Genomic DNA, 16,297 nt, shown 5'->3' on the forward strand with positions numbered 1-16,297 from the left:
GGACTGATGACCTCAGAAGTTTTTTTGTCATCTTGGCAACGCTATGTACATCTTACTGACAGTAGATGGAGATAGGCCTACACCCTGCAGAGGTGTGGTGTCGTTCATCTCAGACCACACATCGATACATTTCTTCCTTCCAGGAATTGTAGACCCGTTCCAGGTAAAGGCTACACGTTGGCCCTGGAAGGAGACTGGGTAGACTCACCACCACAACAGCCTATATTTACCGATGTCCTGCCACCAGTAAAGCTGATGACGCAGAGTCCCTCTAAGGTGGCACAGAGGCTAGGGTGAAGGTGGACTTCGTTCACCAATCACAGTAGCAGGCGAAGACGCACACGTATTACTTCCCTACCAAGCGTAAAGGGACTTTGCGTACCGTGCCACTATCTCTGCCAGAGAGATCGCCAGCAGCGTCCACACTATTCTCCCATGCCTAGTCACGTGCACCATTCAGCCAAGACGCTGAATTCGCCCTACCTGAGCTGGCAAAAAATGGGACGCAGGTTATCACCTGAGGTGTCAGCTAATGTCACGGATTCGGTGTATCAGCCCACGCTGCTTTATTACACGCGGTCCAGCGATCCGCGGTAATTCTTTGCTGGTGAGCAACAGAGTTGATCGAGAGTTAATTTGGAGTTTCTCATCAGTTACCCATTCTGGAGTTCGCGCTTGGAGAATTGTGTAGAGAACAGCCGCCAGTGTAGAATTAGCTGCCTGCAGTAAGAGCCCACGAAGATAGGCACCTCCACAAGCCTTAGCTCAGTGACATTGGTAACTGACTTAGTCTCTGGATGGGTATTTACTTCGGGAAATGTTTTATTGTGGGACTTACTGTTTACGTGTCTGTTGCAATAAATAAGTGTTGAGTTGCATTGCACTACTTAATTTGTGTGGCGGTGTTCCAGAACCTGGTCAAAACAAAGGTGTCTGCCCACGCACAGCGGCAGAACAGGTTGACTATCAAACTGCTGTACATCACATACATAAAAATAATTAAACTCTGTATGTTTAACTTCTATAGCATTGGTCGCTGGTCCACACCTCTAGTAGAATACGATGTCTTTGACGTCGATTTACTGTTCTGATTATTAGCAGTCGCTATCGTTTGTCTTCGATTTGCAGACACGTCGGTACACTGCACGTGTTGAGCGATGTCTCGAATTTACTGGGCTTACAAATAAAGAAATACTCGCATAGATACATCAGCCTTTCATATTTTTTGGCGTAATGGCAAGAATTCCAAACAGTACGATGCCGTCGACTTCCCAGTCCCCCGTTCTGAGCAAGGTTTCCAGGATGTTTCCCTATGTATGAAAAGACATTGACTCCAAAATGCGCCCGAAATGAAATAGCGAATTTATCCGTAGGCTTACAATTTTCTTGAAGCAACAGAGTTTTGACGTACTTGAAATAATGCATTGCAGACTATCAGCTGTACTATCACAAGTTTATTCATCTACGGGTTTCGGTTCACCAAAACCATCATCACTAGTGGACTTCAATAACGCAATAAACGCTTTGTGATAACTTGCCTGTGTCTTGGCTCAGAACAACTGTAGAGCGTACAGTCTGTTACTCCATGTCAACAGACTTGACGTGTACATGTCGTTACGAATCAGTATGTAACCGTGCAGCTAAAGAAACAATTGAAAAAAGTGAATACAGAATGTCATACATACTCAAAATTTAGTGTATTAATGCGGCCATTTGTCCTTCTGAACCAAGTGACTACGGTAACAAAAATTTTCTATGTACAATCATTTTAACTTAAAACAGCCTTTTTTATACCACAAATAAACTGCCAATTCATTTCAGACTATAGAAAGAAATCTAAATTTAACAGTATGCAATATTGAAGCTAGTTAATCCATCAATGTAGGATCCAGGTGTTACCTGACCACCTAGTCGATAAATGCTCACATCTGTATTTTGTTCTTTTTAGGAAAACAAAACGAGTTGTACATTACCTATAAAATTAACATTTACCTATAAAATTAACATTCATCACATGTCTACGAATACATGGACGCAAATACATTAAAGAGTGACATCATGGTGTTAAGTGACTTATTTTTTTGAATGAATATTAATGGCTGAACAATAGGCAAAGGAAATACTGTACACCTATAGTTAAAGACTTGTCTGTTTTCAAAAAATTTTTATGAATTACAGGACACATCAAATAAGTTAAAATACCTTTTGTTCTACTACATTAAGCATTAAACATCAACCATTTCCTTTAAAAGGAGCTGCATAACTATAACCGTGTTAAAACTACACATGACAACATTGCCGAACCTAGATTTCAGATCACAAGCATCATGGACCCATGCCAATAGAAGACAATTAACACATCCATGCTTCTTCAAAAGGTACAAATATCTGAGACATTTATTGTCAATGATTCCAGATCCGTGTCACGTGTAATTACCATGTAGGTATTTTTCCCTTTTTTAAGTAATACAAGATAATACACGCTACAGAACATTCCTGGCCTTGAGCTGCGTTTGGTAGCCATGTGGTCTAGGGCGCCTTGCCACGGTTCGCGGGGCTCCCCCGTCGGAGGTTCGAGTCCTCCCTCGGGAATGGGTGTGCATGTTGTCCTTAGCGTAAGTTAGTTTAAGTTGGATTAATTAGTGTGTAAGCCTAGGGACCGATGACCTCAGCAGTTTGGTACCTTAGAAACTTACCACAAATTTCCAAAAATTCCTGGCCTTGAGCATTTTTCGCACTTGTGAAGCTAATGCTATTTGCCACTTAAACAGACTATTAAGGAAACATTCGTTTACCAGATATGCAACATACATCCCTCACAATTCATCGAACCCTGGTTCATTATCCATTTGATGCATCAGATAGAAATTTAAATAATAAACTGGGGGATATAATAGACAATAGAAAATTATTTGCCATTTCTTAATGCACAATATTAATGAATTAATAAATATTTCTGTATTTCAGAACTTAAGACTTTCATAACCGCCATATAGTACTGACATCTGTTGGTCTTCTTTACCTAATACTTTGAAGTGTACATTTCGTCACCATGCTGTTGAATGTCATCATGTAATGCAGATCAGATACTTTGCATCCAAGTTTGAGAAATCTATTTTAAGTATTAGATATGAACGTATTACATACGTTTCTGTCAGTTTTCCATTATATCCGTTACACAGGTTGTTTTATGAACCACCAATAACATAGCCAATATGTGTGTGTATCTGTTTGTAATTTTTTTTCAAGGTGAAAAAATTACATTGACATAAACATTGTTTTTCTGACATATTTTTGAAGACACAGAATTGGAAAAAGGGGATTTCTATGTCGTTTGAAGTACATGCCAAGACACGTCACCATGGTCGTCAACTATTTTGTGAATGTATGCTGTAAATAGAAACAGTAGTTGCATAATACTTGAAATGCATGTAACATTGTCAAATTAAAACCAGACTAGAGAAGGAAATATGCCAATTTAATGTAAAAAGCAATGACTTTGAGCAATCAGAGAATACAGAATCACTTCCAAGCAAGGAGCTAGAGGAACTACCGTTATCTCATGTATCTCTAGTCATTGTGTGTCACAGGGCACAGAAATGTGCACGGACAGAGAGTATCCGCATCTGATATTGGAAAGAGGTACTGGCGATGATAAGGATGTGACGGCAGCTCGTGAGTAGTACTTGTATGACTCAGTGGGTAGTTTACGTACACAACAAAGGCAAAATCCCTATTTGGAATCCCTGACCGGCACACAGTTTTTACCTTTTATTGGATATAGAATAAGTTCGCTTGAATTGATGAGAGCAAGATAAAGCACCAACACACCGTGAGAAAATTATCTTCTAAGCCGTTTGGGAAACATTCCACCAGCTTCAGTCCTTTTACAAGCCTCTCGGATGCCACATAGCAGGGTACGACGCAATGGTCGTAGTTCTGGCCAGTCTTCGTGAGTTATGGTCACAGTCTGAGTTGCCGTATTGGAGTCGTTTGGAGTACATGCCAAGACACGCCACCATCATTACTCCAAAACAGGGCGTCGTTGCTGAAGTGGTCTTTAGTCCGAAGACTGGTTTGAGGTAGCTCTCCACGCAGCTCTGCCCTGTGCGTCCTTTTATCTCTGCGTAACTACTGCAGCCAACATACGTTTGAATCCTCCTTCCTATAACACTCAACTTTTGATCTTCCTCTACAGTTTTTACCCGCCACGCTTCCTTCCGTTACTAAACCGTGGGGTACTTAATGCCTCAGGACGTGCCTCGTCAACTGATCGCTTTCCACTCAAGTTGTGGCATAAATACTGCTTTCTTCTTCTCTATTAGTACCCCCTCTTTAGTTATTCGATTCACTCATCCAGCCTTCAGTATTATTCTGTAGCACCATATTCCAAAAGTTTCTGTTCTCTTCCTGTCGGAACTGCTTACTGTCCCCATTTTTACATATCACAGCGTTCCACAGTTTTACCTTCAGAAGAGACCTTTAAACTTTAAATTTGTGTTCGATATTAACGAATTTCTGATTTTTAGAAACGCCTCTCTTGCTATTGTGAGTGTGCATTTAACACACTCTACTTCCACCACTGTTATTTACATTGCAGCTCAAATGCTATAACTCATCTACTACTCCTAGTGACTCGTTCAGCAATCTAATTCCCTCAGTATTGCCTCATTTAGTTTGATGACTTTGCAGTACACTGGCTTTACGCCTGTTAATGTTCATCTAACAACTTATTTTGAAGACACTACCCATTCAACTGATTTCAATTGCTCTCCCAAATGCTTTACCACCGCTAAGAGAACTATATTGTCATCGGAAAACGAGAGACTTTTTATTTCTCCTCCATGATTTTTAATTCTGTTTGAAAATTGTTTGTTGATTTCCTTTCCTGCTTCCTTAATGTTCAGATTGGACAACATGAACAACAATACTGCCTCACTCGTTTCTCGGCCACTGCTTACCTTTCGTATTCGTAGAGTCTTATGTGAAGCTAAGCTAAATCAGTCGTTCTTGAATGAATTTTATTGAAACGTTGCAAAGTACGTCAATGTTACGAACACTTGGCTGGTAAAGTTGAGTCAGATTGCCTCAGCGGTAAGTTATTGTGTGAAATACTGATGTAATAATAATATAAATAGTTTGTCACCTAAAGACATACACTGGTGTCCAGAATTAAAGCAACAAACCGCTATTTCCGTGTCATGTGTCTAATTCACGATATAATCTTACAAACTCTCAGCTGATGTCCGTACAATAGTGTTCTGCGTGGAAGATAGCATATGGGTCAACGGAAAACTACCCTAACGTTGACTTCAGGGCACGTATCAAACGGAGCAGTGTCTGCCGGTTAGTCCCACAATCACTGTATACACAGTCACAGACGGTGCACTGTGGCACAGAGAAGACGCCTAACGGATTTCCAGCGGTGAGAGGCCACAGGAAGAATGGAAGCAGGTCAGTCGAAAGCTCATGTGGCTCGATGTCTCAGTATGAATCGTTCTGTTGTTTCTCGGATGTTGCGACAGTTTATAGGGACCGAAAGCACGACGCTATCGCCTTAGTACTCCATAGCAACTGGCATCTGAGGTAGCATCATCCAGTGGACGTGTTCTATCGAGGCAAATGGTATACAGAAGGCTTCGACAGAGTGTCCTTTATTGCCGGAGACCTTCTGTATGAATACCTCACGTCTTCAGTGGACGTCTAGGGTGGAGTCGTTGACATACCACCTGGACAGTCAAACAGTGGACAAACGTTCTTTCCACAGATGAGTCCGGATTTGGTCTAGAGCAGGGCCGGCCAGAAATTCTGCACGCGTGCGGTGCTCCTGCACATGTGCAACTTACGGGTCACAGCGTGCACGCCGCAGCCGTCAGCGTTCATGTAGTGCATGTTCCTACGCATAGATGTCGCTTTATCCACTTGCTGGGATACTCTGTAACGGCGCATTCTAGTGCTCTTTCCACAGCTTGCATGCCAACCATAGGAAGGTATTTCGCGTATTAAACGTTGCTGTCACAGTCTGCTCATTGAGACGTCTACTTTTATGTTAACAGTTTAACCCAGCAAGACAAGCAATACAGTTAACACTCGTGGGTTTTTATCAAGGCAGCTTGACTGACGGCACGTAAATGCGCGTACTGTTTCTGATCTAGTATTTAAGAAAGAGAGCACTTAGCGACTTCCAACTAACCTTATTCATGATTTCAAATAACATTAAACTAATGCAAGGTTTCCTATAACTAATTCTCGGTGCCCTTAGTTACACCCACATAATTTCTGTCTCACTGACCTCTGAACAGAACGATAACCGCAGACCTCTCGATGATCACCTGTTATTTCAATACCATTATTGCTATATCTTTCATCAGTTCCGTCTGAAATCTCCACAGTAACCGACAATTAGGTGAATGTTATGTTTTATCGACTTCAGCTGAGCGTAGCCCTTCTCACACTAATAAAAACTCCTAAATGTAAGTATACATTGGAACAACCGGTTTAATGACCAATTTTCCTGATAGTAATGTAACATGGAGCAGAATGAGGCAATAATACACAATTAGTAAACAATAATTTTTAATCCTGAAAGGAATAAATCCAAACACGTTTATCACTCGTCATGAGAAATGATATAGTTAAAATCGGGCGCAAAAGCACGGTTCATTGACAAACGCAAGCAGTTGCGAAGATTTTCATCACTTATGCTTGATCGAAATCTTGATTTATTCATTTTGATCACCGAGAAAAATCTTTCACAAACAAGCTCTTGCGTGTACCACACAAACAGGGAGGTGGAGCCGCCGCCCTTCATTTAGGACACATGTCTAATAACAGATGTCGCTGTCGCTCGCTGTCGCACACGTGCGCACATGTGCAGCACTTCCGCACGTCTGCACACTATGCAGCGTTTGGCCGACCCTGGTCTAGAGAGTGATTCTCGACAGATTCCAATCTGAATGGAATGTGGAATACGATTTCGAGACCCGAACATAGTGGAAAGAGAACGATATCGAAGATGATCACTAATGGTGTGGGCAGGGATTGGGATTATGTTGACGACTCGAACGTCTCTTCGCGAAAATGTACAGGCGAATTGGAAAGGTTTAAATGCTGTCAGGTATCGTGACGAGCTCTCAGAACCTCACGTACGGCTGTTGGAAGGTGCTGTGCGCTCAGACTTCGTACTGATGGACGATAATGTTCGACCTCATAGAGCACGCTTGGCTGATATTTTCTTTGAAACGGAAGATACTGCACGCTTGGCTTGATCTGCTCGCCCTCTAGATTTGAATCCCACAGAGCATGGGTGGAATTCACTAGGAAGGCTGGCTGCATCACGTCAACATCCATCAACCACTCCCCAAGACTTGCGAGCAGCTCCTCAGGATGGATCGGCGTTATTGCCTCAACATGACAATGATGACTTTATTAACAGTATGCTCCGTCGTTGTCAGACCTGTATTGCTGCCTGAGGTGGTCACACCCTATAGTGAGCACATTAATCAGTTGTCGGAATGTGTGTGCTAATCTGTTAAGTTAGAAAAAAACGAAGAACATTTTCGTTTAATTCTATGCATGTTGCAGTTGCTTACGTTCTGTATTCTTTGCATTGTTTCTACTTTGCGATCGTCTGTTTATTCTGTTTTGTGTGCAAAATAAACGCTACATAGCAAAATTTCCGTTTGTTGCTTTAATTTTGGACAGCAGTGTATGATCTAACGTCTGACGGTACATGATCACCCACGCTACAGAAGTTCTCATGGGGGCATTTTGTTAATAGTAGTTCCCCGAGTTTCAGCCAGGGTACATTGCGTAACGAGCTCCAAGCTTCAGTCACCTATTGTGCTATAATCTTCCTTTCTGTTATCAGAAGCAAATGACCTTACAGCAACGGTAACGCCAATTCCCGTCAGACTAACGAGGCTAAAGCTGTCGGCACACGGACCGTGCATCCGAACGTTGAGCGTTGAGCGTGCCGAGTTTCTGACGTCACAGCATGGAATAGCACGCTCGGGTGTCTTTCCGAACGTGCAGAGGAATATCTGGCATGTCAGATACTCTGAGCGTGCGTCTGAGCGTTGACCAATGAGATGTCCCAACACCAACTACGTCACAAGCACGCCGTCTCCCTTCAGTACAGAGTTGTGAGGCGCCATATTGGCATTCAAGTCTATACGTATATATTCCGTTCCTAGCACCAGCAAATTGAGAATCACTGCAAAACAAGTTTTTAACTGTGTGATTCGTTCCAATAAAATAATGAGAAACATCATATTCGCGGCAAAAGAATTGTTGTAACTTGCGTATAATGAGAGTAGGCTATTTGAAGGCAGCGACACACTGAAGATCCACCCAAAACGCATTGTTCTTGCTACAATTTGTTATAATTAAATTTCAGTTAGTAACATATCTACGATTAATGTTTTTAGCATCCGCTAAGGTTCTATGATTAGGGCCCATAAGGGAGATGTTGGTTTAGCGTAATGAAGAGCGTCAGTGTTCTGTTAAAAGTCCTTTTTTTGTTGGGGGCGGTGGTTCGCGTCCTGACACAACCAGTTTTTTTTTCTTAACATTCACGTTTTTATTAGGTTCCGATACTTTATTATTAGTTTAATACAAGTGTAGACTATAATATTTGATGTTATGTAAATACAAGTTCACCTTTTTTTGGGGGGTGACTTCGATTGGCTTAATCTAAAGGACAGCTTGCGCTACTTGTTTAAAGATATTTTACTCCTTCTTCTTTTACGCTTCGTAATTCACATGTTGCAAAGATTCTGCTACTGGGTAGGAACAGTAATCAAGTAAGATTGACCTTGGAGTTTTACTAAAATGTGGGAATCATGAAATAACGTTTATCTTATGCGAAGAAGTATTCCAAATTTGTAACGCACTGTTTGTAACGGAACTTTTATAAGCCAGTGTCCTTACTGATTGGACATGGTACTTTCCTTTTCGTGGACGATGGAAGAAATGTGCGTTTTAATATAGCTAACGTGGGAATTACGCGCACCCGTTGAGTAAACAGTGTGATTTACGAACTAGAAACATCCCTCAACTGTCGCTGGAGTGCGTTGCGATCGCGTATACCACGTTGGGGCCCACGTACCGTATGCACAAGTCGGATCGTTCCTGAGCGTTCAGCAGCACGTTGAACTCGGCACGCTCAACGTTAACGTTCGACAGCACGGTCCGTGTGCCGACGGCTTAAGCGCTGTCGGGCTGGGCTAGCCCTTGGATAGGTGACCATCCAGTCTGCCGTGCGCTATTGGCAGGCAGGGCGCACTCAGCCCTTGTAAGGCAGACTTAGGAGCTACTTGATTGAGAAGTAGCAGCTCCGTTCTCATAGACTGACATACGGCCAGAAGAGCGTTGTGTTGACCCCATTCCCCTTCATATCTGCATCCAGTGATGCCTGTGGGGTGGGGATGACATGGCGGCAGGTCGGTACCATTGGGCCTTCATGACCTCCTCGGGCGGAATTTGGTTTTTAGTTTAACTTTTCTTGTTAACAGAAAGTTCTTTTAGATTTGTTTCCTTAGGGTAGGATAACAAAGAAGTTTACGGAACAGTTACCAAAAATAAAAAAATGGTTCAAATGGCTCTGAGCACTATGGGTCTCAACTGCTGTGGTCATAAGTCCCCTAGAGCTTAGAACTACTTAAACCTAACTAACCTAAGGACAGCACACAACACCCAGCCATCACGAGGCAGAGAAAATCCCTGACCCCGCCGGGAATCGAACCCGGGAACCCGGGCGTGGGAAGCGCGAACGCTACCGCACGACCACGAGATGCGGGCTACAAAAAATAGGTGCACTTTAGTGGGACACGTGCAGAAGAATCTACAAATACTTTCACTCCCGAAATAATAGTGTAGGAAAGAATATTGTAAGAGAGGTCGTGGACTACAAAACCCAGAGCAGTTTATTGGAGACATCAGGTATAGCAAAAAAATTGTCTTCAAAAGACCGCCGACAAACTATTAAGCTCGATAGATTGACTATGAAAGAGGGAATTAAAGAGCGATTTACAGCACTGTTTCCTTTGCATATCCTTAATTTTAATCTTTTACCAAGAACCATTCAGATTTTTTTTAATTCTTAGAGGTAACCGCTACAGTGATATGGAAGACTGATGCTTATTCGCAACCCTCACACTCACATACGTTTCTCAAACATTTTCACAACGGTTTAATTTGTTTTTTTTTTTTTTTTTTTGCCTCAGTGAACCACGTATCAAACGTTATCGATCTGCTGAAATCATGCTTCTACCCATTTTAACAAAGATTTCCTTTTTTCGTCGTCTTGAACGCAATAGACAGTAGTCAGATTAGTTTCCAGGAAACACCATTTTCCTGCATTTATTCAGTAAAGGAAAGATTTCACAGCAACACGCAAACCTGGAGATTAATTCTCGGAACTCAAGTGGTGGTGTACAGAAGGGAAAACGTCAGGGAGACGCACGCAGGGAAGACAAAAGCGTCCAGTTCCTCATTATGAGAACTAATTCGCTGCGTCAGTTAGCTCCACTCAACCGTCTGCTGTCGCAATTAAAAACGCTTTTAGTAAAAATGCTGAAGAATGTTTCTCTGGCTCTTAATTGACAGGGACGTTGTTGACGTCTTTTTCTCTGTAGATGAGAGAACGCTGTCATTTTCTTTGTAATGTAACATGGTGGAGTGTGGAGAGGGAGTTGGGGGGGGGGGGCGGGGGAGGAAGGGCAATTTGTCACAAAAAGATGTGCTTGCTGTAGCTGAGCAGGAAGAGCTATTCTCGGACTCATTCCGAACGAAAAGACAAAATGCTATTTTAAGCATTTAAGACTAGGCTTGAGAGATCTGTCGCTCTTGCATGTTGATTATGACCGTTAATCAAGTGTTTTTCTAGCACATACGGCAGAACGACGGAAACAATAGTGTAGTAAAAAGTTTGCGTGACTCGTGAGTATGATGATGAGTCGGTTAATTTAGACAACATTGCACTTGCCCGCGAAAGGCAAAGGTCCCGAGTTCGAGTCTCGGTCGGGCACACAGTTTTAATCTGCCAGGAAGTTTCATATCAGCGCACACTCCGCTGCAGAGTGAAAATCCCATTCTGGAAACATTTTTTCATACTATAACAGGTTTCAAATTCATCTTTACGTGTTGTGAATTCTCCATTTCATATCTGCATTGATGTATTTGAAGACACCGTGATGCAAAGGATTCACCATGTGGTGTAGTAATAATCTCATGCTACACAAGAAACAAACATTAACACATACAATGCACACGGCAAATTTGCGCACATTAAAGAGGTATCCGTTTCTTCGCCCTTCTCTTGCAGTGGCACTAAAAACACACGTTACAGTTTATGGCATCAATAAACGTGATTTAAAAATACTTGCTGCCTTTTTATGATTCATACATTTTGTTTGCTATGGTCAAGGAGCTTCTCATTACATCCATGACGAATAGCATTGAATATTATTCCGATTTGGTTAGGATAACGCTAATGGCCTTGTTGCAGTGGTATCTTCGGTTGCCGTCAGTTCACTCGAGTTAAGAGCTCTCTGGCTGTATGGCTAACTGTCTGGCTGTCTGGCTGGCCCTTGAATGGGTGACTGTGCAAGTATGCGGATCACTGTTGGCAAACAGGGTGCACTCAATCCTTGTGCGGCCAAGTGAGGAACTACTTAACTGAGAAGCAGCTGCTCCGGTCATGAAAATTGACAGCAGCCGGGAGAGTGGTGTGCTGACCACGGTAAACTTATTAGGAATCTGAGCAACGGTTGCAACTCGCATTCGTATGATAATATAAACTGTTCTGGGTTGAAAATATTTTTTGGGATATAATTCCTCCATTGTGCCATTTATATGCTATAGGCTTTAAGCCCGTGCGTTGTAACTAACATCAAAGAATGACCATTTCACACACTCTTTCTATTTCAGCCCCGGCAGAAACAAGGCGATCTGGTATTGGAGTAGAGGGGTTTTCACATTGAAATAATTCATAGTGGATTGCATGTTGCGACATAGCTTTACAACTAACGAAACCTTTCGCAAACGTTGGTCGTTGCTAGGGGATTGTATCAACATTCAATTCATTTCTTCAGCAGCTTGAGCCGTGCACCGGTTTGTGTCAGCTAGTTGCGAGTGCACTCGAAACGTAACTATCCCGTCGCTGAGTGACGGATTTCGACGCGACTGAACAAATGCAGAGAAATAAACGTAACGCCGTATGCTTCTGCGCGAGGAGAATAGGATTAAGACAATGGGAATGACAACGACACGAATCTGGGAAATTTCAGGGAAAAGAAAATGAAGGTGCAACGTGGGGAGTTTCAACAGGCTGAAGCTGCTGTTATTTTACGCACATAAAATTGTGGAAAACATGATTCAAAGGTGTAGGGAATGGTATGTAGAAAAAAGATTTACCACCCATAACTCAGCAGGGTTTCCGGGGTGGACAGTACACAAGAATTATGCTATCGTATGTGACAGTGGTCATCCAGTTGTGGTAGACAACGAATAATATTAAATACGGATGCAGACTGTGCAATGAAGTATTGTTACTTATACTTCCTCTAAAGCCAAATATTTACTGTCCCACAAAGTTTCAACTGCACCCTAATTTACTTGTTGCAGGAAAAAATTGGTTCAAATGGCTCTGAGCACTATGGGACTTAACATCTATGGTCATCAGTCCCCTAGAACTTAGAACTACTTAAACCTAACTAACCTAAGGACATCACACACACCCTTGCCCGAGGCAGGATTCGAACCTGCGACCGTAGCGGTCACGCGGTTCCAGACTGAAGCGCCTAGAACCGCACCGCCACACTGGCCGGCTGTTGCAGGAAAGAGGATTAGTGATTTAATAGAACCAAGGTGCCTTGTGACCGAGGATGGGCAGCGTGGGATTGCTGCTTAACATTCAGAGAAGTGACCACCTTGCAAGAAGGGCAATACTACTGCAAGACACAAAAAAATCTACATATTTTTGCTACTGATGAATTATTAGGGATCGCTGATAACAATGTCAATTAAGCAATGTACGATTTCTGACACTAGCTTCAGATGCATGGTTTGAGGTACTAAATAGAAGTTAGGTAGTAAGCATATACGCACGAAGCATAATCACATCGACTAAATCCATACACCTACTTGCTTACACAACACACTGCACGGGATACGTTAAATATCTAGCGCATTATACACACAATAAGCTCAGATGATCCCAACTCATGAATCACGTCAAAGCAAAGTGTGAAACCGCTCTGACTGTTATTTCTCTCCACAAAGGGAAACGCAGAGGCCATGAATCCCCACCATAGATTTAAATGTGTAATGCGCGCTGCTGCGACATCCCCTAGATTACTCCTGCATGTTGTATGGCACTGCTTCCGGGAAACTGCCGCAGGCAAACGTCAATACAAAGCGCTGTGACTATGTATAGGAACCGTAGGTCCACTCTGACGTACGCAATATAAGCTTAAACACTGGATGAACCTTTACCAATACATAGAAGTACCTCAGGAGGAACATCTACGAGGACGTGGTGGCTGGTAATGGCTCCGGGAATTTTGTTATGTGAGAACTCTTAATGTTATTTAAATAAAGCGTATTTTATTAACATTCCATAGCGTTATTCTTAATGTCTACATATTTATTTCTCGGTGTAGCCACCCTGTCACGAACGCGTTTCTCCCAACCAGAGACTAAGTGGTTAATACCGTCACTGTAGAATGTTTGCTGATGGAGCCACAATCTCACCTCTGCTTGCACCACTTCATCACCGCCAGATTGAAAATATCTAAGTTATGGGAAATCGGGTGTTTCCTGGTCGAGATGGTATGGAGGATGATCGATAACAATGAAAGCGAGGCGTCGGATTTGTGCTGATGTGCCATTGCTAGTGTGTGGTTTGGCATTTTCATGCTAAAGAAGAATGTGATCCGTATTGACGAACCATTCCGAGTTTTGCGAACTCATGCTTTCAGTTTTCTGAGGGTCCCGCAGCTCCTTGCATAGTCTATGGTGGTGCCTTCAGGCATGAGTTCCAAATGCCCAGCCGGCCGCGGTGGTCTAGCGGTTCTGGCGCTGCAGTCCGGAACCGCGGGACTGCTACGGTCGCAGGTTCGAATCCTGCCTCGGGCATGGGTGTGTGTGATGTCCTTAGGTTAGTTAGGTTTAAGTAGTTCTAAGTTCTAGGGGACTTATGACCTAAGATGTTGAGTCCCATAGTGCTCAGAGCCATTTGAGCCAAATGCCCAATGCACCATACATTGAACATCCCAGAACCCTGACGGCGTGACTTTGCCTGATGATGATAACGTGGTCTCGAACTATTTGGCGAAGGTGATCCTCTGTGATGGAATGCCATTGATGCTCTCTCAATTTCGTGGTGAGCGTAGCCTTCATCACCTGTCACTATGTTGCTAAGGAACCCATCACCCTCACATTCAAAAAGCAAAAGAAATTGCTGACAGCCGTCTAATCTCCTCTGTTACATGTCACGAGTGAGCACTCTGGACAGCTACCGAGCACACAGTTTTCTGTGCCGCAGTTCTGCAGTGAAGACCAGTAAACGTTCTCGAGGTATGCCACTCTTACATGAGAACTGTGTCTGTATTATCAGACGATTTCCTCTGAAGAATTCATTCACCCGATGCCAAAGGCCTCGCCGCGTTGGTAACAACTGTTATATCGATAATGTTACTCCGCTAAAAAGATTTTTATTTGTCCATGACTGTGTGTAATGGTCGAGTTACTGCGCTGTTTATATTTTCTTTTCTCTAAAGATACCTATTGAAAACAGTAGTAGCAGAGCAAACGAGTATCGAACCAAGGTTCTGTTAGTATTAATATCAACTGCAATTACACAAAAGGAAACGGTCGGCAGTCTAATTAAGCCAAGTTCTATGAAGTACTAGCACAGTTAATAAAAAAGGACAATTATTACTATTTACTTTATTTGATACTGAACTACTAATTTTGCGCTTAGGGCATGAGACAGTAGCACAGTTTAGCAAGCAATATCAGTAGTTCGGCATGAATAACACAGAAGCAGTATTAAAACGTTCTGGCAACAACTGGCTCTCAGTACACTTAGTATCCGTATATTAAATTAGAAAGCTAATGATCATCATAAGTAAATGATTATTATTAATGGATCAATACTAACTTGGACATGAGATTCATTTATTTGCTTAATTACTGCATAACACTGTTTATGAAATGGTGTCCTAATACTTATATTCTCTCTTGCGAATAATACTTGTTTTCTCAAGTAGCGTTCAGTTCTTTATACTATATAACTCAAATGAAAGATGTGGTCCCTAGATCAGTTACGGTCTGAACAGTGGTAGCCAGAACTTATTATAGCACATACGAGTTAAAGTTGCACTTCTTTATTACTGTTATTGTAATACATACTGCAAAACTGGTTCAACAACTGGCATGACGGCCTAGAAATTCTAATATAAACTTACTCATATCAAAACTGAACATTTTAGTTAATACATAATAATAGATAAATACCTTTCAACTATAAACACATTAAAGTATGAATACAATCGGAAACCGGTAAAATATATATACAATAGAACAGGTGGAGCACTTCAAAACTAGGCTCACAGCATAATTAAAAAATTTCTTCTCCGCGAAAGTTATTAAATTCTGTTACAGAAGGTAATTACTTTTCAGTTCAATAAAAAATACTCCAGCACTTGGAATAGGACCTTGCCTTTGTAAATGACTAGGATTTAAATAGGGCCCTCGAAATAAAGTTTAAAAAAGTAGCATTACTATTTGGATAAGGAACCAAATAACTGGTTCCTCCAGCTATACAATACTCATCCGATAATTTGAGACAGACGGGGTGGCTGTAGCGAATTACTGTGGCCACTCAAAAACGTAGCAAAAGTACCAACTGCTCTTGCTGCGGAGCAAGCTTTGAAGATTCAATTCTTAGCGTCGGAGTTTCGTAATACAGGGCTACCCAATGTTCGCCTTCAATAATAAGCGAAATTGCAACCACTTTTGAAGCTCTCTTACGTAATCTTGCTGCTCTTCTTGCCTCGTGCAGCACACAAGATGCGAACGCTTTGCCTGCTAGCCACCGACTGACCTGTGCCACTAAAAAGCCTTGCAGTTCGATAGCTAAATCCACCTTTTCTTTTCCCGCCAATACAGTTCCGTTGAAAAGAGACTTGTCTTATGTTTTACATGATTACAATCCTGCCTTCCGAATGTATGAACCAGTTTTAAAAGTAAAGTTTTAACATTTCCTTTCTTTTAAAGCAAATTACTTTTA

This window comes from Schistocerca cancellata, chromosome 9, assembly GCF_023864275.1.
Source record: "Schistocerca cancellata isolate TAMUIC-IGC-003103 chromosome 9, iqSchCanc2.1, whole genome shotgun sequence".
Classification (NCBI taxonomy): domain Eukaryota; kingdom Metazoa; phylum Arthropoda; class Insecta; order Orthoptera; family Acrididae; genus Schistocerca; species Schistocerca cancellata.